The 25,770-nt window shown below is 43.5% G+C and overlaps 1 protein-coding gene across 3 annotated transcripts in view; it reads left to right on the top strand.

Annotated features, from left to right (window-relative positions):
- Positions 1-25,770, top strand: part of LOC129695436 (tyrosine-protein kinase JAK2-like) — a 228,533-nt gene that overhangs the window by 25,265 nt on the left and 177,498 nt on the right. The window lies entirely within an intron of this gene.

Below are 25,770 nucleotides of genomic sequence, written 5' to 3'. Positions count from 1 at the left end.
GACTTGGTGGGCCGAAGGGCCTGTTTCCGCACTGTATCACTAAACTAAACTAATCGAATTTTAGGTCTCCACTTTTTATTAATAATAATAATTAATAATAATAATAATAATAATAATAATATATTTTATTGTCATTGCACGTCAGTGCAACGAGATTTACTATGCAGCTCCAACCGATGAAAAAGAAAAGTAAGATAAATAAATAAGCTGTGTGGCGTGACCATCCGAGGGAGACAGTCCAGGGGGGGTGGGGGGCACTCAGCAGGGCCGGTTCAGAGCCGCTATAGCTCTTGGAATAAAGCTGTTTCTGAGCCTGGAGGTTCGGGCGTAGAAGGCCTTTTAACGTCTGCCGGAGGGAAGTAGTTCAAACAGTCCGTTACAAGGGTGTGATGAGTCTTTATGGATGCTGACGGCCTTCCTGAGGCACCGTGTGTGGTAGATGCCCTCCAAGGCTGGTAGCTGTGTCCCAATGATCCTCTGCAGGCTGAAGTATGTTTCTTGGAAAAATTTCAATTTGCCACAGATTGTCCCCACAATAAATAAAATTTTGACTATTAAGTCATCCCTATAGTTAAATGTGGCTCAGAATCATCAGTATTTATTGACTGTTGTGTGCGGGATATATTCATGCTAGACTGCTCCAGGACGGTGCAATGAGTAAATGTGCACAGCAGCTGCCAACAGCCCTAAGTCATCCATGACCATCTCTTGCTGTGTTTGAAAATGGGGACAATTATCTTTCCTTTCAAGATGAACCATTGATTCTATTAATAGAATTGAAAAAAATACATACAGCTGCATCCTCAGGAATTGCTACAAATCTGAGAAGAAATAGAAACCATGGGAAATATCTTTAAGAATAAACATTTGGCTTGCTTGGCACTGTAAACTCCACCTAATGTCGTTTTTTGATTATTTCATGAGGTCTTAAGAGGTGATTCCCTGTTTGACACAGCATTCATTCCAACCCAATTCATGGTAATCCTCGGTACACAAAAAAGCTGGAGAAACTCAGCGGGTGCAGCAGCATCTATGGAGCGAAGGAAAAAGGCAACGTTTCGGGCCGAAACCCTTCTTCCGAAACGTTGCCTTTTTCCTTCGCTCCATAGATGCTGCTGCACCCGCTGAGTTTCTCCAGCTTTTTTGTGTACCTACGATTTTCCAGCATCTGCAGTTCCGTCTTAAACACTTATGCTAATCCTCAGTGGATTCAATTGTTCACTTAGGATTTTTAAGTCAAAAAGACATACTGTGTTTTTGGCTTGAGAGGTCAAAACTAATCATGAGTGTATTACAAAAGCAATCATTTTTTTCCCACAATTGAAAGTGATTTCAACTATATTATTTAAAAAATACTGTGTAAATGAGGTTGTGTTTATAATGAGCTTCTCTGAAAAGGATTGTATTTTTGGTAAAATAAATTAAGTGGTAAAAGTCAATTTCAGAGCCAAGGCTAACTTCAGAGAGAAGCTATCATTGAATTTTAGCATTGTTGAAAATATGTATGCTGTAGTAATCCTTTGCCAAGTTTGGTCATTTTGCCAGTGTAAACATTTTTTAATGATACACAAAAGGTTTTATGATATATGAGTTAAATATTTTTACAAGCCCAACTAGGAACATTTGTTTTTTTTAATATTAACATCATCTTTTTATGTTCACAGGCATCGCATTAAAATACTATGATAAACCTCATTAGAACATTTCTCAGAGTCAAACGAACAATTGATTAAATCCCCATTCAAATTAGAATGAAGAGTCAATTTCTTGTTCTGTAGATACATAAAGTTTTAAAGCCGGAGGAAATCTACCTTTTCATCAAGATCAGTTCAAGAGGCCCTTTCAGGTTAAAGATTCCATGATCAAGACATTTGCTGATGTTTAAAGACTGATCAAATTGCATTTTTATTAATAGGATCAAAGTTTGCAGTGTTGCAAGAGTAGAGCACAGAAGAAATCAATTTTACTTGTCATAAGTGTGGTTTCAATTATGTTACCAGTTTTAATCTCAGGACAATTTTCATAAACTCTGTGGTAATAAAGACAAAATATATTTGCACAAATCAACATGTTCCAGGCACCCATTTCCAGCATTCCAACAGCATGATCAAACTGTAGGCTGAAGCTTCTGCTGTTTTGTCTCAGTCCTGTAACTCATCCCAGGCCCAGAGTGGCTTGACATGATGTATCAACATAATATCTCAATTTCTCACGCTAGTCATCCTCTGGGCTCCTGAGTAATACTCAATATATTCTTGTGCTGTGGCCATGTCAAAACATGTTTCATTATAGGCCTCTTACAACAAGCAGACAAAAGATGTTTTATCCCAACAATGCACGCACAAGACTTTTATTGTAACTTAATAGAACTTTAGTAAATGTCTCCAAAAATATGCGACTACCATTGATCAGTTTACTACAGATTCTTGTGTGCACTGAGGTAATTGTCATTATTTTAAACATCGCATTGCAAGAATGCATGGAGCATATCCATTCATCTCAATAGTCAATAGTCAGATGTATTCGTCACCTGCACAATAAAGTGCAGCGAAATGAACTTGCCAGCAGCGGTACTATAAAAAAGAACACACAATACACAATAAAAATTTAACACAAACATCCATCACAGCATTCATCACTGTGGTGGAAGGCACAAAGATTAGTCAGTCCTCCTCCATTTTCCCCCGTGGTCAGGACAACAACCCTTCGCAGTTGCTGCTGCGGGCGGCCAGATGTGCAGACAAAGTAAGTCCTGAATCGGTGCTTCCCTACCGGAGACCGCGGCTTCAAGATGGTGTAGGCCGGCGGTCGAAGATCTAAAGTCCCCACCGCGCTGCAGTTAGCAGCACCGCAGACCGCGGCTTCAAAAGATGTTGTACGCCACGGGCCGACGGTCCGAGCTCTTCTCCAGGGATCGCCGGTGAGGGATCCCGCTCCGGATGGTAAATCCCCGTCTCGCCCGTGGTTAGAAGTAGGCCACGGGCCGACAGTAGGCTCCGGACGCCGCTCCAGCTGGAGTTCCGCTTCAGGCTGCCTTGGGCCAACGATTGGAGCGCTCCTTTCCGGTGACCCCCAGCGAGGGCTCGCCCGCTCCGCGATGAAAAAATCTACGCTGCACCCGCTGCTGAAGCCCCGGGCCCATCTCCGAGAAAGGCCGCACTGATCCTTTGTGTTAGGCCGCGAGGGAGGCGACATGGAAAAAGGCGCCTCTCCGTGGAGGAGGCGACCAAAGCGGTTTCCCCCTTACCCCCCCACACCATCCCCCACACAAGACACACCGAGAAACATTAAAAACACACATTGGAACATACTAAAAACACATAAGTAGAAAATGACTAAAACGCTGCTGGCAGGGCAGCCGGCTCGCATCGCCCCCACCGATACCCACACACTCACTGTTTTTTCATTCACTGTGATCAGCCATACTGATCTTTTTCCCATGTGCCCAGCAATGTTTGCAGTTTATCCCATCGGTCCTCAGAGATACCCAGTTCTTTATAAGGGCAATGCCACAGATCGACTTTAAGTTCCGCCCACAATCAGATGAAGTTCTCTCTTTTTAGAGGTTTCGAGGGATATGGCTAAATGCAGGCAGGTGGGACTAGTATAATGGGACATGTTGGTTGGTGTGGGCACGTTGGGCAGAAGGGCCTGTTTCCACACTGTATCACTCTATGACTGTTCCAGATTTGACACCTCTTTCCTCATTTTATACCATAGTGGATACTCATTACACTTGTAACTCTTATCAGATGTACATACTCGCTGCTCGTACTCACAGCTGTACTTCAGAGTGGAGGATGACTTCCAATTTACTGAATTCTGAGGTGGCTAATGAAGCTAATAGGGGATCTGGAAATATATGCCACCAATGGAGCTGCAGCCAGTGCAGAAGGTTGGCTAGTTAGCGATGTGGTACGCTCCTTCTGCCATTAATGCTGGGCATCTGAGCGCTCCTGCGTCAGGGACCTAACATTCGCAATAATATGTTGAAGGCTCCTTCTCTACTTTGAGCAGTGGTGGGGCAGAATTCATAGGATTCTGGAGCGATGGTGCATTTTACAACGTCATAATAGCAATCTCAATTTCTTCAACTGACCAATTCCATGTTTTCCTCACTGTGTCCTCCAACACCAGTTGGATCCTTGACCTTGGTCCTCAACATCAATGATATAATGGTCCTCAACATCAATGATCACTTCTTCCCACCCTGTTTCCTGTAAGGACTGAATTCCCTAGTCCCAATTCTTCCGTCTACGCCACATCTGCTCCCAGGATGAGGCGTTCCACACCAGGGCATCTGAAATGTTCTCATTCTTCAGGGAATGGGGGTTCTCCTCCTCCACCATAGATGAGGCTCGCACCAGGGTCTCTTCCATACCCCGCAACACTGCTCTCTCTCCCCATACCCCCACTCGCAACAAGGGCAGGGTCCCCTAGTCCTCACTTTTCACCCCACCAGTCGTCACATATAACAAGTAATCCTCCGTCAGTTTCGCCACCAAAACGTGACCCCACCACCCGCCACATCTTCCCATCTCCCCCTATGTCTGCCTTCCGCAAAGACCGCTCCCTCCGTAACTCCCTTGTCAATTCTTCCCTTCCCTCCCGCATCACCCCTCCCCGGGCACTTTCCGTTGCAACTGCAAGAGATGCAACACTTGTCCCTTTACCTCCCCCCTCGACTCCATTCAAGGACCCAAGCAGTCGTTCCAAGTGCGACAGAGGTTCACCTGCATCTCCTCCAACCTCATCTATTGCACCCGCTGCTCTCGATGTCAGCTGATCTCCATTGGTGAGACCAAGCGGAGGCTGGGCGATCGCTTCGCCGAACACCTCTGCTTGGTCCGCAATAACCAAGCTGACCTCCCGGTGGCTCAGCACTTCAACCCCCCCTCCCATTCCCCATCCGACCTCTCTATCCTGGGTCTCCTCCATGGCCAGAGCGAGCAACACCGGAAATTGGAGGAACAGCACCTCATATTCCGCTTGGGGAGTCTGCATCCTGCGGGCATGAACATTGAATTCTCCCAATTTTGTTAGCCCTTGCTGCTCCTCCCCTTCCCCAGCCCTTGGGCTGTCTCCTCCCATCCCTCAGCCCTTGGGCTCCTCCTCCTCCTTTTTCCTTTCTTCTCCCCGCCACCCCCATCAGTCTGAAGAAGGGTTTCGGCCCAAAACGTTGCCTATTTCCTTCACTTCATAGATGCTGCCGCACCCGCTGAGTTTCTCCAGCATTTTTGGTGTACCATCAATGATTGTGTCCCCTCTGTTATTGGACCTATCTGGCATTTGCTCTCTTCCCCCACCTCTCTCTTGGAAGCAAAACGGTTTCAAATCCTGAGAGAATGGTGAAGAAGGTACTGCAACAACATTTTAAGAAATATTACAGTGAGCACTTGAAATACCTGTCACAGAAGGTTCCTGGGAAATGGGATTGGTACAGATAGCTATTTGTTGTCCAGCATGAACTCTGAGTCAAAGGGGGTGTGTCTTTCTTGTTTTGCTCTTACCAAATCTTTTTTTTTAAAGCAAACTTTTCTAAATTTAATTATTCATGTTCTTGACTTCAAGACTTTGAATTTCGACTTTTTCTTCCATCATTCACGGGGTTTGTTCTTTGCTCAACGTTGTGTGAGGTTTGCCCAGGGTGATTCTGAGAGTATCACAGGTAGATAAGATAGTCAAAAAGAATTTTGGCACTTTGCCCTTCATCAGACAGAGTATTGAGTATAGAAGTTGGGGTGTCATATTGCAGTTGTATAAGACGTTTGTGAGGCCACATTTAGATTATTGTGTTCAGTTCTGGGCACCATGTTATAGGAAAGATGTTCTCAAGCCGAAAAGGGTGCAGAGAAGATATACGAGGATGTTGCGAGGACTCGAGGGCCTGAGCTATAGGGAGAGGTTGACCAGGCTAGGACTCTATTCCCTGGTGTGCAGGAGGATGATCCTATAGAGGTGTACAAAATCATGAGAGGAATAAATTGGGAAGTCTTTTGCCCAGAGTAGGGGAACTGAGAAGCAGAGGACATAATGTTTAAGGTGAGGGGGAAAGGTAGGAGCCTGAGGGATAACTTTTCACAAAAGAGTGGTGGGTGTATGGAACAAGCTGCCAGAGGAGGTAGTTGAGGCAGGTACTATCGCATCGTGTATAAAACATTTAGACATGTACATTGATAGGACAGGTTTAGAGGGATATGATCCAAAGGAGGCAGGTGAGACTAGTGTAGATGGGACATATTGGTCGGCGTGGGCAAGTTGGGCTGAAGGCCATGTTTTCTTGCTTTTCTGACACTATCACTTAATTCCAGCTCACTTCGGATACGTGGTTATTGAGTAGTGTGAGGAATTTAAAAATGGTCACATGCAATCTTTTTATGTCATGAAAATAATTGTTCAAGTTGCAGCCTGAGCAACTTTGGGTTATGAAAGATCAGGTTCGACTGAATGACCATTACACATTTAAAGTAAATCAGTTTGAAAACCATATCTTTGTGCTTGGGGTATTGACCTGTCTCTTGAGTCTTTCTTCATGTGTGCAAGCACTATGTCTATGCAGCAGAGTCGGACCTCAATTATCTGGGACCTCCTTGCAATCGTATAAGGACTTTGCTTTGCTTTGTATTTTGTTCAGGATTCCAGCATCTACAATTACTTGTGTTTGCATTAAAAACAAATAGACCCCTTAAATAAGACTGCGGGCTCTTTGTTGTGTGCTTTATTGTTTGTATGCACTGCTAATGAGAAACACGCCTTGGGTGATTAGAGCAGTAAAGATGGAAAAGGGGTGTCATAAAGCTAAGGCATAAAAAATTATGTAAACAAAGTGACAACAGCCGACCCTGCAAAGATGAAAGGTTTTCTTGAGAATTTCAATCTCCCATCCCTTAATGAGGAGGAACGGGATGAATTAGGAGCAGAGATAACAACAAAATACATTGTAGAGAATATTAAATCATTGAAAAGAAGAAAAACGTCGGGTCCTGATGGGTTTAGTCATGAATTTTATTAAAAATTTAATGATTTAATTTCCCCACGTTTACAAGCTCTTTATATTCAAGCATTTAAAGAACAGACTTTACCACAAACTCTTGCCGAATCAACTATTACATTGATTCCAAAAAATATATAAAAATCTCGAGGAGCTTGGTTCCTATAGGGCAATAGCCCTTTTAAATACAGATCAGAAGATACTAGCTAAGACTTCGGCTCGCAGATTAAGCTTGGTTATTAGTAAAGTAATACATCCAGGTCAAACTGGGTTTATACCTAAACGACATTCGTTTTATAATTTGAGACGTTTGTTTAATATAATATACTCGCAGAGAACGACAAATGAGGATCTAACAATTATTTCTCTAGATGCAGAAATCTTTTCACAGTGTTGGAAAAATTTCTATTGGGAGAAAACTTTACTTCATGGGTGAAGCTATTATACACTAATCCGACAGCCAGAATACTGACAAATCAAATACTTTCATCTAAATTTCATTTATCTAGGGGTAACAGACAAGGATGCGCCCTTTCACCAATGTTATTTGCTTTAGCCATAGAACCCCTTGCTGAGAGTATTAGGTCACATTCGGGCATTTATGGATATAATACTAAATATACCACCAATAAGATTTTGTTATATGCAGATGAAGTATTTCTATACATTACTAATCACCATGTTAGTATTCCAAATGTGCTAAACATTATAGACAATATGGTTCTTTCTCAGGATATGGAATAAATTGGAATAAAAGTGAAATTATGCCAATAAAAGCACAAGACCCTTCTCAACTTCAAAACATTTCCTTTCATAATTGTTACCAAAAAGTTCAGATATCTTGGAATTTATGTGACTAGAAAATATTCCTCTCTGTTTAAAACAAATTTTCCACCATTATTTACTAAACTATATGCCTATATTCAATTTTGGAAAACATTTCCTATCTCCCTTATAGTTAGAGTAAATGTCATAAAGATGATCTTCCTTCCGCAACTCCTACATTTATTTCAATCAATACCGATATATCTCCCTAAAAGTTTTTTTTTAATTGATTCTACCATTACTATAACCATATAAACCATATAACAATTACAGCACGGAAATAGGCCATCTCGGCCCTACAAGTCAATGCCGAACAAATTTTTTTCCCCTTAGTCCCACCTGCCTGCACTCGTACCATAACCCTCCATTCCCTTCTCATCCATATGCCTATCCAATTTATTTTTAAATGATACCAATGAACCTGCCTCCACCACTTCCACTGGGAGCTCATTCCACACCGCCACCACTCTCTGCGTAAAGAAGTCCCCCCTCATATTACCCCTAAACTTCTCTCCCTTAATTCTGAAGTCATGTCCTCTTGTTTGAATCTTCCCTATTCTCAAAGGGAAAAGCTTGTCCACATCAACTCTGTGATGTCCACATCAATTACTAATTTTATTTGGGACTACAAAAATACAAATACATTTGTGCAAACCCAAAGAAAGAGGATTAGCTCTTCCTAATTATCTTTTTTACTACTGGGCAACTAACATTAAAAATATAATCTTCTGGTTGGACGATACATGTCAACAGGTGAATTGGTTAAAAATGGAGAGGGAAGATTGTTTTCCTTTTAATATAGGCTCGATTCTCCTATCTGTAATACATTTGAATAAGTCAACGTATGAGCAAAATCCGATAATACACAGTACTATACGTATCTGGAAACAGTTGAAATTAAATCTTAAACTGAGAAATTTGTCTCTCCTTCTGCCTATTGCAAACAACTTTTTTTTTAATCCACTGCTGAGGGGGGCAGGGGAGTGCTGGAATATTACATTTGGGAACGGTTTTAGTTCCGTTGGAGGAGACGGGTGCATGGTGGAATATTGGGTTGGGCGATCACACCATTGGGGGAGCAGATAAAGGAACTCATTGGCTGAAAGGTAGTGGAGCAGAAACTATCTATCTATCTATCTATCTATCTATCTATCTATCTATCTATCTATCTATCTATCTATCTATCTATCTTATTATCTATCTTATTATCTATCTATCTATCTATCTATCTATCTATCTATCTATCTATCTATCTATCTATTAATATATAAAACTCAAATCCATCCGACGTCCGCCTGCAGTACGGATCCCTTCCTGCCTTTTGATTCGTTGACGGCTGCTCCTTCCTATCAGCTTCCAACACACTTCGAAACAAAGTTGCAAGACAGGAACACTGAACTTTTCACTGCTGCAGCAGGCTTCCAACACACTTCGAAACAAAGTTGTAAGACAGGAACACTGAACTTTTCATAGCTGCAGCAGGCAGGGTAGGTGCAATTGAGGGAGGCAGGGGAGTGCTGGAAACTTACATTTGGCAACGGCTTCAGTTCCATTGGAGGAGACGGGTGCATGGTGGAATATTGGGTTGGGGGAATCACACCATTGGGGGAGCAGACAGGAACACTGAACTTTTCACTGCTGCAGCAGGCAGGGGAGGTGCAATTGAGGGAGGCAGGGGAGTGCTGGAAACTTACATTTGGCAACGGCTTCAGTTCCATTGGAGGAGACGGGTGCATGGTGGAATATTGGGTTGGGGGAATCACACCATTGGGGGAGCAGACCCAACGGGTCTGCACTTGGTCTAGTTAATATATAAAACTCAAACCCATCCGTCCGCCTGCAGTACGGATCCCTTCCTGCCTTTTGATTCGTTGACGGCTGCTCCTTCCTATCAGCTTCCAACACACTTTGAAACAAAGTTGCAAGACAGGAACACTGAACTTTTCACTCCTGCAGCAGGCAGGGGAGGTGCAATTGAGGGAGGCAGGGGAGTGCTGGAAACTTACATTTGGCCACGGCTTCAGTTCCATTGGAGGAGACGGGTGCATGGTGGAATATTGGGTTGGGGGAATCACACCATTGGGGGAGCAGACCCAACGGGTCTGCACTTGGTCTAGTTATTATATAAAAGTGTGTGGCTGCCGCCTGCCGTCCATCCGTCCGGCTGCCGGCTGCCTTTCTGCCTTTTGATTCGTTGACGGCTGCTCCTTCCTATCAGCTTCCAACACACTTCAAAACAAAGTTGCAAGACAGGAACACTCTGAACTTTTCACTGCTGCAGCAGGCAGGGTAGGTGCAATTGGAATTTGTTTTTAACTGCTGAGGGAGGCAGGGGAGTGCTGGAATCTTACATTTGGGAACGGCTTCAGTTCCGTTGGAGGAGACGGGTGCATGGTGGGATATTGGGTTGGGGGATCACACCATTGGGGGAGCAGACCTAACGGGTCTGCACTTGGTCTAGTATACTTTTAAAACTCTGTGTGTGTGCGTGTGTGTGTGTGTGTGTGCCCTCACTCTCTTCCGGCGCATTTTGATTGACTCTGAGTGAAAAACAGTCAATAACATGCAACCATAACATTTGTTAATCAGTTAATGGTTTGTTTTATGATAAACATTATGTGTCCCATTTTAATCACTGGAAACATTTAATACTAAATCCAAAGCATTACCACCAATTACACCAGGGTCTGCAATCTCTTTGTGGTAATACTTGTAAAACATCCTTTCATTTGACCATCCTGCGGCCGTGAGGATATGGTCTATTGGAACGTCCAAATCCTTGGCCGCCGATGTTGCCACCGCCCTGGTGGAATAAGATTAAAATTTGTCAGTATCAATTCCTGAATCCAATAGCACCTTGTTCAGCCATCTTGAAATTGTTTGTGTTGTCACTTTTTTGTGTGGTTATTTATGGTTGATAAATAATGTGGATTCTACACCTCTAAGGTGCTTGGTGGTCTCAATGTAGTGTTTCAAATATGTAACTACACATAGTTTTTGATCTGTATGATATACTGAAAACCAATATACACCCCGAGACTCCTGGTCTGCTCTGTTTTAGCAGGTCATAGACATAGAATGCAATTTCCTCTGCTGCCATTCCCATTCTGTCTACTCGTAACTTGTGTAAAGTTTGTACTTTGGGCTGAGACTAAAGCCATTAACATGACTACTTTCATAGTGATTTTGTCTAAAAGACACATTTGAGATGGGACTCCAATCCCTAAGTAGTGTGAATACATCCCTCACATTCCAGATTTCCGTATATCTCGGTCTGGGAGGTTTAGCATTAAAGATGCTCTTCATATATCTACAAATCAAGGTGTGTGATCCTAGAACTTGTTGTTCAGATGTTCTCGATAAGTATGCAGAGAGGGCACTCCTTGCAGCGTTGATCACACTATATTTAAATTAGCATCAAAATGCAATGTTGACAAGAATTCTACAACCTGACGTGTGCAGTATGGTAAGAAATATTTTGTGTTGAACAAAACTGCTCCCATTTCTTAATGTAAGAGATATACTGCTTCTAGATATTATCCCTCCAGGATCCTGTAATTACATGCATACTGCGATCTGTTAGTCTTCTTCCAAGATATGGCCTTTTTTGAATCTGCAAATCAATAAATCAATACGATCATGTAAAGGATGAAATCACCAGTTACAGGGTGCACGAGTAGGTTTTCTTGTCTTGAGACATGCATTATAGGTTCTGTCATCATTTTTTAACACTAGTTGATACCATGGTTGTGTGGCCAGTCTGGAACCACCAACAATCCTGAAGCATTACCTTGTTTGATCTTCTGTAGACTCCACTGATCAGACAAAAGGGAGGAAATGCATATAAACATTCCACCCCAATTTAACGAAAACGCATGTACCCCTGTTACACCTAGGTCTGGTTCCCACTAAACATATTGAGGTAACTGGTGGTTCAATCTGGATGCAAACAAGTCAATTTCTGGTTTCCCAAATGGATTCACAATCTTATGGAAAATGTCACGGTTTAACAGTATACTGAGTTGGATGATCAGCCATGCTCATATTGAATGGCAGTGCAGGCTCGAAGGGCCGAATGGTCTACTCCTGCACTTATTTTCTATGTTCTATGTTTCTAATATCCATTCTGTATTGTCATTAAATTTTCGTGACTTAGTGTCTGCAATATATTGAATTTACCTGGTAGGTAAATTGCAGAAACCAAATGTCTCTCTTAATGCACCAGTGCCAATTCCTGTTTGCTAATCTATCAAATGCTTCTAATTTGATTCCAACCATATGATTGACATATGCTACTGCCGTAGCATTGTCAATCTGAACCTGTACATGCACTTTTTTGGACCTTGCTGCAAAGGGCTTTAAGCCCATGAAATACACTTAGTAATTCAAGATAATTAATGCCATGTGTCTCGAGCGAAGGTTCTTCCTCTGCATTCGATCTATCTCCACAGCTTGAGATGATATCAGCATATCCCCAACCTAGTGCACTTGCATCAGTTTGTAGGATGATAGCTGGTGTTTCAACCAGAATTTTTTCTGTAAGATCAATCAACATTTTTAATCCACCATTTTATATCATCAATTGTTGTGTTTGGTAGTTACGTGGGTCTATCAAATACCCGGAATGTCTTTTAAATACCAAACCATTGCTCACTGCAACTGTTGTTAATGCAGTGGGCCAAGCTGAACAGCTGGAAAAGAAGCAATTAGTTTGCCAATTAGGCTTGTCACTTGCCTGATTGATGGTTGTTTAGTAAACAATCTAGGGCTGAGGTTTATCCATAAGGCAATGCTTTGAATTGCCATCATTGATGCATCCAGATAAATTTCAAATATCTACGATCTTACCTTGCACAGCCACAGAGTAATACGCATCTTGGAGATCTATGCTTGCCATATAGCCTTTTGTTGAATTTAACTGCAAAGCATTAGTAAATGTCTCCAGGTCTCTGGCAATGCCTTGATGCTTGACCACATTAATCTTAGTACCCACTGTAACCTCATTTCTTAAATGCATACTGCAGTGCCCATAACTCCATACTTCACTGTTGACAGATGGGACTACTAGCAGAGCGCAATTCTGCGGGATTTCATATTTGTTCTCAATCTCATCCATCGTTTGTTCTTCCAAATGATGGGAAAGCAGGTATTTATACTTCTGCTGTATCCTCTTTTAGAGATTGTCCCTTTTTTCTGTGACTAGAGAACTTATGCGCCAGCCCTGGTACATTTCTTTTTTGTGTGGGCTCTGGTCCTTATATGATTAATTGTCAGAATATTCTGGATATTCCTCCTCATAATGGGTTTCACGTGGTATTTTTCATCAGATATTTAATGCGCTGGCTCTGATAAGCCTACGCTTCTTTGACCCTCTTTGGGGTATCAAGCTCTTCATAGAGCCGTATACTGACAGCCCAGTTTTAGGTGCTGCTCCATTCTGGTCTCCTGTCGAGACATTTCTGTTGCTAGCTCAGGGTTAGGCCAACATACATATTCATCTCCAACCCTCCTGAGTGTTCCATGCGCTGGCTTTTTAGGCCCGTGTTTTTTATACTCCTTCTGGAGTTTGCTTTACCCATGAGGAATTCCAGTTAATAAATTCTATCTGACATTATTTATAGTACAGACTCCTCCGAGTCTTACAGGCCTATTATTTTCTTTATGGCCTTGCTCCCTGTGGGAGTTTCAACGGGACTTTTTCTCCCGTGTAAAAATAGTTGTTTCTTTACATTCGACTTTTTAGTCGGGTGCCCGCTACTCTCAGACATTTTGTCTTATTGAGTGCTTACTGCGGTGCGCTTACCATTATTCCTCCCACCTTTCTCCATACATTAAGACTTGCCTGTGTCTCTGCACGCAGTCTTCACGGAGAAAAGCAGCCTGAAAGTGAAAGTAAAATACTTACGTTCAGGTTTTCATTCACTCACCGCTTGGAGGTTCCACACCTCCTACGCCGCACAATGCGTCTGACGAGATGACGCGTGTGCGCCTGGACGGCCTTCTTCACGTAGTCACTCACGTGACTCCGAAGTAAAATGATTATTCCCTGGTGCTTTGCTCAGCACTTGGGATATGTTTCCAAGAATACGAGGTATTTTAGAATCAGTGTTAAAAGGGGTCTTTATGGAGAGCTACACTGTTAATAGTACTCCTGTGCCAAGAATCTGGTTTGCACTCATGTTCTGCACTGGTGTTTCTGCAGCAATGAATCATTCACTGTTCCCAAGCACCAAGCAGGCACCAGTGTAAGTACATTTCAAAAAATCCACCAAGATAGAAACTCATTAAAATACACGTTCAGCTGGACAGTCAGCATTTTGAAATCTTTCCAGATCCTGGTCCAAAGATTGTCAAGAATTTGAGAATGTTTTCCAGAGGTCACAGTACTTGAATGTTATTACACAGTCATGGATCATGTCTTGTATCTGAGTCCAGATTCTCTTTAGACACTCAACTAAAAATATACAGAGCATCCCCAGTCCAGTGGATAAATAGCATGCGCTTGTAAACTCAACAATGCTGTCCTCTCTGCCTTTCTCTTTGTAGATATTTTTGCCTTTAGTATTTTACAATATATTCAAAGGAGACTAGATTGTAAGATTCATCTCTGGAAATGTTTGCACATTGGCTTTGTTAGCTCAGTGCATTCTCGTCCAGTCATTTTGAGTATAGTGGTTTATGATTCACAACATCAAAATAAATATGTTCACTATTAGTTTATTATTGTCACGTGTACCGAGATATAAAGGAAAATCCTTGTTTTGCATGCTACCTAGGCATATCAGACCATACAGGAGTACACCAGGAAGTGCAAAGAGAAAAAAAACCGCTACAGAGAAAGTGCAGATAAAACAAAAGTGCAAGGACCGCAACAAGGTAGTTTGGAAGATTGAGAATCCTAGGCCTATGGGACGTCCGTTCAAGATACCAGTGGTCAGAAGCTGTTGTTTATTTTGGTTGTACGTGTTTTCAAGCTTTCGTATTTCTGCCCAATTAAGGAGGGGAAAAGAGAGAATGTGAAAGAGAGAAAGAGAGGTGTGAGTTGTCCTTAATTATATTGGCTGCTTTCAAGAGGCAGCGGGAAGTGTAGATATTGTTGTTGTTGGAGGGGGGTTGTTTGCATGATGTACCAGGCTGCATCCACAACTGTAATTTCCTGCAGTCTTGGGAGGAACTGTTGTCATGTTTATGATAAAAATAACATCAAATATTTGAAATAATTCTAACGCGTCAACACTTCCTCCTCAATAACCATCAGCACAGGAGCACATCCAGGCTGTGTGCTCAACCCCCTGCATGGCACGGGCACAATAGTTTTTCAGCATTGTAGCATAAAAATTCCAGAGAAAATGTCCACACTGAGGTAGGCTAGAAAATCAGGACTATACCCCAGCTTATGTAAGGACCATTCAGAACCATTCGATATGGAATGTATCCTGGACAGCCACATGGAAGCTATAGCCATGCAAACACACTAACATATCTACTTCCTGAGAAGACTAAGGAAGTTTGGCATGTCCCAACAACCTTCACCAACTTTGACTGATGTGCCATTGAAAGAATTTTATCAGGATGCATCACACCCTGGATTGGGAACAGCTCCATACAAGACCACAAGAAATTGCAGAGAGTTAAGGATATAGCCAAGACCATCCGCAAACCAACCTCCCTTCCGTTGACACCATCTCCAATTCATGCCACCAGCATAATTAAGAACCAGTCTCATGCCAGTCGCTCCCTCTTTTCCCCTCTCCCATCAGGCTAGAGGTACAGAAATTTGAAAATCCAAACCTCCATATTCAGGGACTGTTTCTTCCCAGCTGTCCTGACCACCTATCTACCTCATTGGAGACCTTTTGAATTATCTTTAATCAGACTTTATCAAACTTCTTCTTGCATTAAATGTTGTATCCTTTATTATTTATTAGTGCATTGTGGATAGCTTGATGGCAATCATGTATTTTTTCTTCAACTGGATATAGTTTTTTCTTTAACTGGATAGCACACAAACAAAAGCTTTACCACTGTACCTCGGTACACGCTACAATAACAAACTGAACTAAGCCTAAACTCAATATTCATGGGTATACCTCCTATGAACTGAATATTCAAGGGTGTACCTCCTATCGAAAAGACAGATAGGTGGACAGAGGGGGTGGGGTAGCTCTGTTGGTGAGGAATGAAATTCAGTCCCTTGCAAGGGCTGACATTGAAACAGGAGATGTGGAGTCAGTATGGATCAAACTAAGAAATTGTATGGGTAAAAAGACCCTAATGGAACTGATCTGCAGGCCCCCAAACAGTAAAGTTTTGTGTTTTTTAATATTTAATATAGTTAAATTGGGAGTAGGATATGTCGGTGGAGATTGGCCCCGTGGTTTGCTCAGCCTGCAACATGTGGGAGATCAGGGATATGGTCGGTGTCCCTGGTGACTATGTTTGCAGGAAGTGTGTACAGCTGCAGCTCCTGGCAGACCGCATTGAACGATTGGAGCTGCGGTTGGACTCTTACTGGAGCATCCACGACGCTGAGAAAGTCGTGGACAGCACGTACAGTGAGTTGGTCACACCGCAGGTAAAAGGTAAGAGGACAGAAGGGGAACGGGTGGCCAATAGTCAGCAAAGCAGTAGGCAGGTAGTGCAGGAGTCCCCTGCGGTCATCTCCCTCCTAAACAGGTATACCATTTTGGAAACTGTTGAGGGAGATTGCTCATCAGGGGAAGGCAGCAGCAGCCAAGCTCATGGCACCATGGGTGGCTCTGCGGCACATGAGGGGGGGAAAAAGAGTGGAAGAGCAATAGTAATAGGGGATTCAATTGTCAGGGGAATAGATAGGCGTTTCTGCGGCCGCAAAAGAGACTCCAGGATGGTATGCTGCCTCCCTGGTGCAAGGGTCAGGGATGTCACTGAACGGCTGCAGAACATTCTGGAGGGGGAGGGTGAACAGCCAGTTGTCGTGGTGCATATTGGCACCAACGATATAGGTAAAAAAAGGGATGAGGTCCTACAGGATGAATTTAGGGAGCTAGGAGATAAGCTTAAAAGTAGGACCTCAAAGGTAATAATCTCTGGATTACTACCAGTACCACGGGCCAGTCAGAGCAGAAATAGGAGGATATTGCAGATGAATACGTGGCTTGAAAAATGGTGCAAGGGGGAGGGATTCAAATTTTTGGGGCATTGGAACCAGTTCTGGGGGAGGTGGGACCAGTACAAACAGGACGGTCTGCACCTGGGCTGGAATGGAACCAATGTCCTTGGGGGGGTGTTTGCTACTGCTGTCGGGGAGGATTTAAACTAATGTGGCAGGGGGATGGGTACAAGAGCAGAGGGGCAGGGGGGTGTAAAATGAAGAGTAGAAGCAATAGGTAGCAAGGTGAAAAGTAAAAGTGGCAGGCAGACAAAACCAGGGCAAAAATCAAAAAGGGCCACTTTTCAACATAATTGTATAAGGGGTAAGAGCGTTGTAAAAACAAGCCTGAAGGCTTTGTGTCTCAATGCAAGGAGTATTCGTAATAAGGTGGATGAGTTGAACGTGCAGATAGCCATTAATGATTATGATATAGTTGGGATCACGGAGACATGGCTCCAGGGTGACCAAGGCTGGGAGCTGAACATCCAGGGATATTCAATATTCAGGAGGGATAGAGAGAAAGGAAAAGGAGGTGGGGGTAGTGTTGCTGGTTAGAGAGGAGATTAACGCAATGGAAAGGAAGGACATTAGTTTGGAGGATGTGGAATCGGTATGGGTAGAGCTGCGAAACAATAAGGGGCAGAAAACGCTGGTGGGTGTTGGGTACAGGCCACCTAACAGTAGTAGTGAAGTTGGAGATGGTATCAAACAGGAAATTAGAAATGCTTGTGACAAAGGCAAAGCAGTTATAATGGGTGACTTCAATCTACATATAGATTGGGTGAATCAAACTGGCAGGGGTGCTGAGGAAGAGGATTTCTTGGAATGTATGCGGGATAGTTATCTAAATCAACATGTAGAGGAACCAACGAGAGAGCTGGCTATTTTAGACTGGGTATTGAGTAATGAGGAAGGGTTAGTTAGTAGTCTTGTTGTGCGTGGCCCCTTGGGCAAGAGTGACCATAATATGGCTGAGTTCTTCATTAGGATGGAGAGTGACATTGTTAATTCAGAAACAATGGTTTTGAACTTAAAGAAAGGTAACTTTGAGGGTATGAGACGTGAATTGGCCAAGATTGACTGGCAATTAATTCTAAAAGGGTTGACGGTGGATATGCAATGGAAGGCATTTAAAGACTGCATGGATGAACTACAAAAATTGTTCATCCCAGTTTGGCAAAAGAATAAATCAGGGAAGGTAGTGCATCCATGGATAACAAGGGGAATCAGGGATAGTATCAAAGCAAAGGATGATGCGTACAAACTAGCCAGAAAAAGCAGCATACCAGAGGACTGGGAGAAATTCAGAGACCAGCAGAGGAGGACGAAGGGCTTAATTAGGAAAGGAAAAATGGATTATGAAAGAAAACTGGCAGGGAACATAAAAACTGACTGCAAAAGTTTTTATAGATATGTGAAAAGAAAGAGATTAGATAAAACAAATGTAGGTCCCTAGCAGTCAGAAACAGGTGAGTTGATCATGGGGAACCAGGATATGGCGGACCAATTGAATAACTACTTTGGTTCCGTCTTCACTAAGGAAGACATAAATGATCTGCCAGAAATAGCAGGGGCCCGCGGGTCAAAGGAGGTGGAGGAATTGAGTGAAATCCAGGTTAGTCTGGAAGTGGTGTTGGGTAAATTGAATGGATTAAAGGCCGATAAATCCCCAGGGCCAGATAGGCTGCATCCCAGAGTACTTAAGGAAGTAGCTCCAGAAATAGTGGATGCATTAGTAATAATCTTTCAAAACTCTTTAGATTCTGGAGTAGTTCCAGAGGATTGGCGGGTAGCAAACGTAACCCCACTTTTTAAGAAGGGAGGGAGAGAGAAAACGGGGAATTACAGACCAGTTAGCCTAACATCGGTAGTGGGGAAACTGCTAGAGTCAGTTATTAAAGATGGGATAGCAGCACATTTGGAAAGTGGTGAAATCATTGGACAAAGTCAGCATGGATTTACGAAAGGTAAATCATGTCTGACGAATCTTATAGAATTTTTCGAGGATGTAACTAGTAGCGTGGATAGGGGGAGAACCAGTGGATGTGGTGTATCTGGACTTCCAGAAGGCTTTCGACAAGGTCCCACGTAAGAGATTAGTATACAAACTTAAAGCACATGGCATTGGGGGTTCAGTATTGATGTGGATAGAGAACTGGCTAGCAAACAGGAAGCAAAGAGTAGGAGTAAACGGGTCCTTTTCACAATGGCAGGCAGTGACTAGTGGGGTACCGCAAGGCTCAGTACTGGGACCCCAGCTATTTACAATATATATTAATGATCTGGATGAGGGAATTGAAGGCAATATCTCCAAGTTTGCGGATGACACTAAGCTGGGGGCAGTGTTAGGTGTGAGGAGGATGCTAGGAGACTGCAAGGTGACTTGGATAGGCTGGGTGAGTGGGCAAATGTTTGGCAGATGCAGTTTAATGTGGATAAATGTGAGGTTATCCATTTTGGTGGCAAAAACGGGAAAGCAGATTATTATCTAAACGTTGGACGATTGGGAAGGGGGGAGATGCAGCGAGACCTGGGTGTCATGGTACACCAGTCATTGAAGGTAGGCATGCAGGTGCAGCAGGCAGTAAAGAAAGCAAATGGTATGTTGGCTTTCATAGCAAGAGGATTTGAGTATAGGAGCAGGGAGGTTCTACTGCAGTTGTACAAGGTCTTGGTGAGACCACACCTGGAGTATTGCGTGCAGTTTTGGTCTCCAAATCTGAGGAAGGACATTATTGCCATAGAGGGAGTGCAGAGAAGGTTCACCAGACTGATTCCTGGGATGTCAGGACTGTCTTATGAAGAAAGACTGTATAGACTTGGTTTATACTCTCTAGAATTTAGGAGATTGAGAGGGGATCTTATAGAAACTTACAAAATTTTTAAGGGGTTGGACAGGCTAGATGCAGGAAGATTGTTCCCGATGTTGGGGAAGTCCAGGACAAGGGGTCACAGCTTAAGGATAAGGGGGAAATCCTTTAAAACCGAGATGAGGAGAACTTTTTTCACACAGAGAGTGGTGAATCTCTGGAACTCTCTGCCACATAGGGTAGTTGAGGCCAGTTCATTGGCTATATTTAAGAGGGAGTTAGATGTGGCCCTTGTGGCCAAGGGGATCAGAGGGTATGGAGAGAAGGCAGGTACGGGATACTGAGTTGGATGATCTGCCATGATCATATTAAATGGCGGTGCAGGCTCGAAGGGCCGAATCGCCTACTCCTGCACCTAATTTCTATGTTTCTATGTCTATGTTTCTATCCTGGGTATAGGGTGCAAGTTGAATCAAGAGTTAAAATTGGCATGTCGTAAAAGTAATGCTACTGTTGATATGGGAGATTTCAACATGCAGGTAGACTGGGAAAATCAGGTTGGTACTGGACCCCAAGAAAGGGAGCTTGTGGAGTGCCTCCATGATGGATTCTTAGAGCAGCTTGTATTGGAGCCTACCAGGGAGAAGGCAATTCTGGATTTAATGTTGTGTAACTAACCGGGTAATGAGTCGAGTCGTACACACGTCAAGAGACAACACATATTTATTAAAGTCCACTTACAGCATTGGTCTGCAGTACATTACAGTAACTAGCAGCTACTCAGACTGAATTATGTAAGATCTTGGTAATATAAATCGCATATTAGGCAGAGCAACTACTAACAAGCACTACAATTGGCTAGTAGGAAATAACCAATCTACATCTTTCCTTGTAGAAACAAAATAAAGCATAGTTACATGGAAACATGGTGGCTAAACAATACAGCAGCCGAAACGTTAATAATGCATATGGGAAAGTATAAATGGTTACACAAAATCGCCGTATCTAATGGGAGGCATGCTGACCCGTCTGGCACGTGTGCGGTACGAATTTGCATCTCCTCCTTTCACTGGTGAAGTGACTGGGGAGGTAACAGAGGATGTGACCAGGGACGGCCGTCAGGTAGAGGTGGTGAAGTAGGCGAGCTGGGCATTGAACGCCGTGGAGAGGCTGCGGAGGACACAGTCTCTGGTAGTGGAACAACCGGCCCGGTAGTGGGAGGGTATGCAAAACACGAGACCTCTGGATACGGAGTCACATGACGCGGTTCCTTCACAGGAAGGAGATGTTGACAGTTGCGTCTGTAAATGGCCCCGTCTCCGCTAACCAGGTAGGAGCGCGGTTCTTTGTCAGGGCCGTGGATGCGACCCAGACAGCCATAGCCCTTGTTGGTCTGGAGGCGAACTACTTGTCCGCTGGAGAGAGGTTTAAGTGGTTTTACTGGACTTGTGCATCGCCCTTGAAATGTAGTCGTTTCTGGATTGCGGGCAGAGAACGGACCTGTGGCTGCAGAAGTTGCTGTGGTACAGACAAGGCAGCATGAGTTTGACAAGACATAAGTCGTTGGACTGGGGAACCCAGTATGGGATCCCTGCCAATGTTCCTTAAATTGGGCAGGTCTAAGTAGATGTCAGATTAGCACGGCAAGGACGCTCCATTAGTTGTTTTGCACTTCGGACGGCCCGTTCGGCGAGTTCTTTGGACTGCGGAAACTCAGGGTTGCTGGTGACATGTTGAAAGTCCCATCATTGTGCAAAGTTTTTGAAAAGCTGGCTGGTGAACTGAATGCCATTGTCGGATAGACGGCGTGCAGGGGAACCGTGCACAGGAAATGCGTTGCAACTTCTGGATAACTGATGTGATGGTTTAGAGTAGATCAATGTCAAACCAGCCTGGATAAGAGTTCAACAAGAACTAGATAGTGTTTCCCATGCCATTCGAATATGTCGGTGGCTACCGTGGATCACGGTAGAGGAGGAATCAGGTGCGGCAGATAAGGCCTGCTTCTGCTGGTGTGGTGTCAGGCTTTTGCAGATGGCGCAGACTTCAGTTTTGTCACGTATATACTTGGTCATACCAGACCAGTAAAACATGCTCTGTGTGCGTTGTAAGGTTGCCTCAACGCCGGGGTGGCCCCTGTGGACGACGTCGAAGTACTTGTCCCGGACGACAGCTGGGACAATTGCCTTGTGGCCCTTGATTATAATCCCTGTAATACCAGTTCGTCGCGAACCAGGAAGTATGGGTGGATCGCAATCGGGGTGCTGTGTTTTTTATCCAGCCAGCCACGCCGGATGACTGCGGACAGTAATTGTAAAGTCTCGTCAGCAGCCGTGTGCTCTGCCAGGCTGCTTAGGCAATCAGTAGGAACATACGGTACCTTCATTACTGAGAACTGGTCCTGTTCAGAGAGTTGTTGTTCGCTGGTTTTGCATGGGGCTCTTGATAGCGTGTCAGCTATGTGCATGTCCTTGCCCTTTTTATAGACAATGTTAAAATGAAAATGCTACAGCTGCATCAGCATCCGTTGCAGGCAAGCCGGAACAGTGTAAATGGGTTTATTCAAGATGGCGACCAGCGGCTGGTGGACTGTTTCTATATTCACAGACTTCCCAAAAATAAAGTATTTGAATTATCCCATTTTTTAAAAAAGGCAGGAGAAAGAAAACAGGGAATTATAGACCAGTTAGCCTGACGTCGGTGGTGGGGAAGATGGTGGAGTCGATCATAAAAGATGAAATAGTGGCATATTTTCCAGGGTTGATTTTCAGCTTGTTTTCCTTGTTCGATGGCAGGCACAAAAATATATCCAGCTGACTCCTGCATCACAGCCATTTGGGTTATGGAAATTCACCCTTATAGAATTAACAAATCACTACACAAATATAATAATCAGATCAGATTCGTTTATTTTCATATATACCAAGGAAATTCTTTGTACATTTGAAGTTCATAAAGTGCACAGTATACATGTTAATGATAGTTGCAACAATACATTTTGAACTCTATATCTTCTCCCAGAAGATAGAAGAGAAAGAAATGGCCATAGTGGCAGACATTCATAGTAATACTTTCAGTCTTCCTGATTCAATGAACCATGAAGATAGACTTAGAATATGAAATAAACTTAGCTGCCATGGAATATATTTGAAGAAAAATAATTAAGTCCATACACTATTTTTCAGCTTGCGTTTCTTGACGAAAAAATCATGATACGATCCATTTTATCGGAACGCAACTCTTTCCCATCCTCTCCCTCCAACCCCAACAGGTTTTAAGAAATAGCATAATGGAGACGTAGGTGAGAACATGAGACGGAAAGGAAAAGGGGGTCAGGCAGTCTTGAATAAATATGCAGAGCTTGTGCACTGATGATGGATATGTTGGACCAGTTTCTGTCCTACAAAGATTATGCAATGTAAAGTGTATCTTCAGCTATTAATTGTCGTGCATGCTTGGGATATGATAGGAATACATTGATCCCTTTGCCAGTATACATTGGTGAACGAAAACTAGAAGCAGTGGTATTTTTAAGAAATCATCTTTTAATCCTTATTTTTGGAAAATGTGAGTTCTCAGTGTGGAGAAATTGGATGTGGCAGAGAAATTGTTTTGTGTCAAATTCCTGTCAGTGGATGATGCCTTAGCCTTCCCCAGCCTGGCACTGCCCCAGTCCCACTATGGCCGTGACCCCCACTCTGCACACTGGCAGTCAGTGGGGTTCAGTAAATGGGGGAACCCACAGGAACTGCCCATACCCATTAATTAGGCTGGTTCAGGGGCCGTACCTCTGCGGCAGTATTATTCAAAAAACACACTAAAAAAAAAGGCTCCCCATGGTGTAATATGGGCATTGGACACTAGATGCCGCTTACTTTTTCGATCTAATTTTCTAATTAGTTTAATTAATTAATGTGCAACTTTTGGCACTGACGAGTTATGACTTCCTTCTCAATTATGTCCCCATATAACTAAAAGTCTCATCTTAACCACTTCCTGTGTGCGCTTTATATTGATTTTAGAAAAAAACGCTACTATATATCGCTATGATTTTTGGCCATCCAACTCATAATCATCCTCCGCTGAGGCAGCCCCGAGGATTTTTCTGATCGATGCAAAATAAAACAATTCTGAGTGTTTTAAAAATTTTGAGATCAGCTGATTGGTCCTCTCGCCTGTCAATCACCACGATGAATCACCATCTAGGGGGCAGGACTATAAAACCCTGGATGCCTGGACGTGAGTCAGTCACTCTGGAAGATTGCGAGGGAGAGTCCACAACTGTGATTCTAAGCTGTGAATCAACTGAACTGTGAGTCTGCAATATACTTGCAATAAATGATTTGTTAGCCCTTAATGACAATGCAATGAGTTGTTCGGCAATTTGGTGGCCTGCACTGTGCTTGAAATGCTATGAAATTGAATTTGCTGGCATGTACTCTGCTCAAAATGCAATGAAATTGAATTTGGTGCCATGCACTCTGCTCGAAATGCTATGAAATTGAATTTGGTGGCCTGCACTCTGCTTGAAATCAGTATCAGTATATCTTTATTGTCATTTCCTGAGTACTCACATACCCAGAGGAAACAAAAAAAACGTTGCTCAACCAGTGTCCATTTAGTGTGCAGTACAAATAACAAGTAAATAGAAATAAAAATACATATATCATGAACAAATTAAATTAAACACTCTACTCTCTACTAAACATCAACAGGCATTCCAATCGACAGCTGCTGCAGTGTGTCCAGGTTGATGGTTGGTGCGCGATACTTTGGCAGGGGGCTAAGTCCGTTTATCAGTCTTATAGCCTGCGGGAAGAAGCTGAGGAGCATCCTGCTGGTTTTGCAGCTAATGCTCCTGTACCTCTTCTCAGATGGCAGGATGGAGAATATGTGATGCGATGGGTGGTAGGGGTCTTTGATGATGGAGATGGCTCTGTTGATACATCTCTTCCTGTATATGTCCAGCAAGAAAGGGAGTGGAGCACCAATAATCTTGCTGGCGGTCTTCACTATCCTGTCCAGTTGGTGCTGTTCGTACGCCTTGCAGCTCCCGAACCAGGAAGTGATGCCGTTGGTTAATGTGCTCTCGATTGTCCCCCTATAAAAAGTTTGTAGATGTGTAGTGGGGAGACCTGCTTTACGTAGTCTTCGGAGAGGGTGTAGTCGCTGCTGGGCTCTCTTGACCAGTGCTGTGGTGTTGGTTGTGGACATCAGGTCATCTGACAGGTGTAGTCCTAGGAACTTCACGTTGCTGACCCTTTCCACATCAGCTCCATCGATGTGCAGAGGTGTATGGTGTTGTTTTCCCGCCCTCCTGAAGTCAACCACCATCTCCTTAGTTTTTTCCACGTTGAGAATGAGATTGTGGGATTTGCACCATCCTGTGAGCAGCTCCACCTCCATCCTGTACGCCGACTCATCATTGTCACTGATGAGACCCACCACTGTTGTGTCATCAGCGAACTTGTTGATTAAGTTGTTATTGAGTCTAGCAGTACAGTCGTGTGTAAGCAGACTAAACAGCAGGGGGCTTAGGACACAGCCTTGGGGCGAGCCAGTGCTCACGGCTATGGTTTTTGATGTCCTACTGCCCACCCTGACTGTCTGCTGCCGTTGTGATCAGAGCTGTGTGGTATTCTAACACACCTGTTCAACCTGAGCTTGCGTCTACAGAAGGTCCCAAGGCTGTGGAAAACATCTTGCCTGGTACCTGTCCCAAAGAAGACCTATCCCACTCACCACAATGACTACAGACCAGTAGCGCTCACTTCACATATTATGAAGACATTTGAGAGACTTGTCCTCTCCTACCTCAGGACTAGTGTGTCAACTCAAATGGATCCTTTACAGTTTGCATATCAGCCCAACATCAGTGTCGATGATGCCCTTATTTACATGCTGCAGAGGGCGTACACACATCTGGACATCCCTGATGCATCTGTAAGAATTACATTCTTTGACTTCTCTAGCGCTTTTAACACAATTCAGCCTCGACTGCTAGGGGAGAA

Source organism: Leucoraja erinacea, chromosome 3 (genome assembly GCF_028641065.1).
Source record: "Leucoraja erinacea ecotype New England chromosome 3, Leri_hhj_1, whole genome shotgun sequence".
Classification (NCBI taxonomy): domain Eukaryota; kingdom Metazoa; phylum Chordata; class Chondrichthyes; order Rajiformes; family Rajidae; genus Leucoraja; species Leucoraja erinaceus.
Note: the sequence above shows the minus strand (reverse complement) of the source record. Positions and strands in the feature narration are given on the sequence as shown.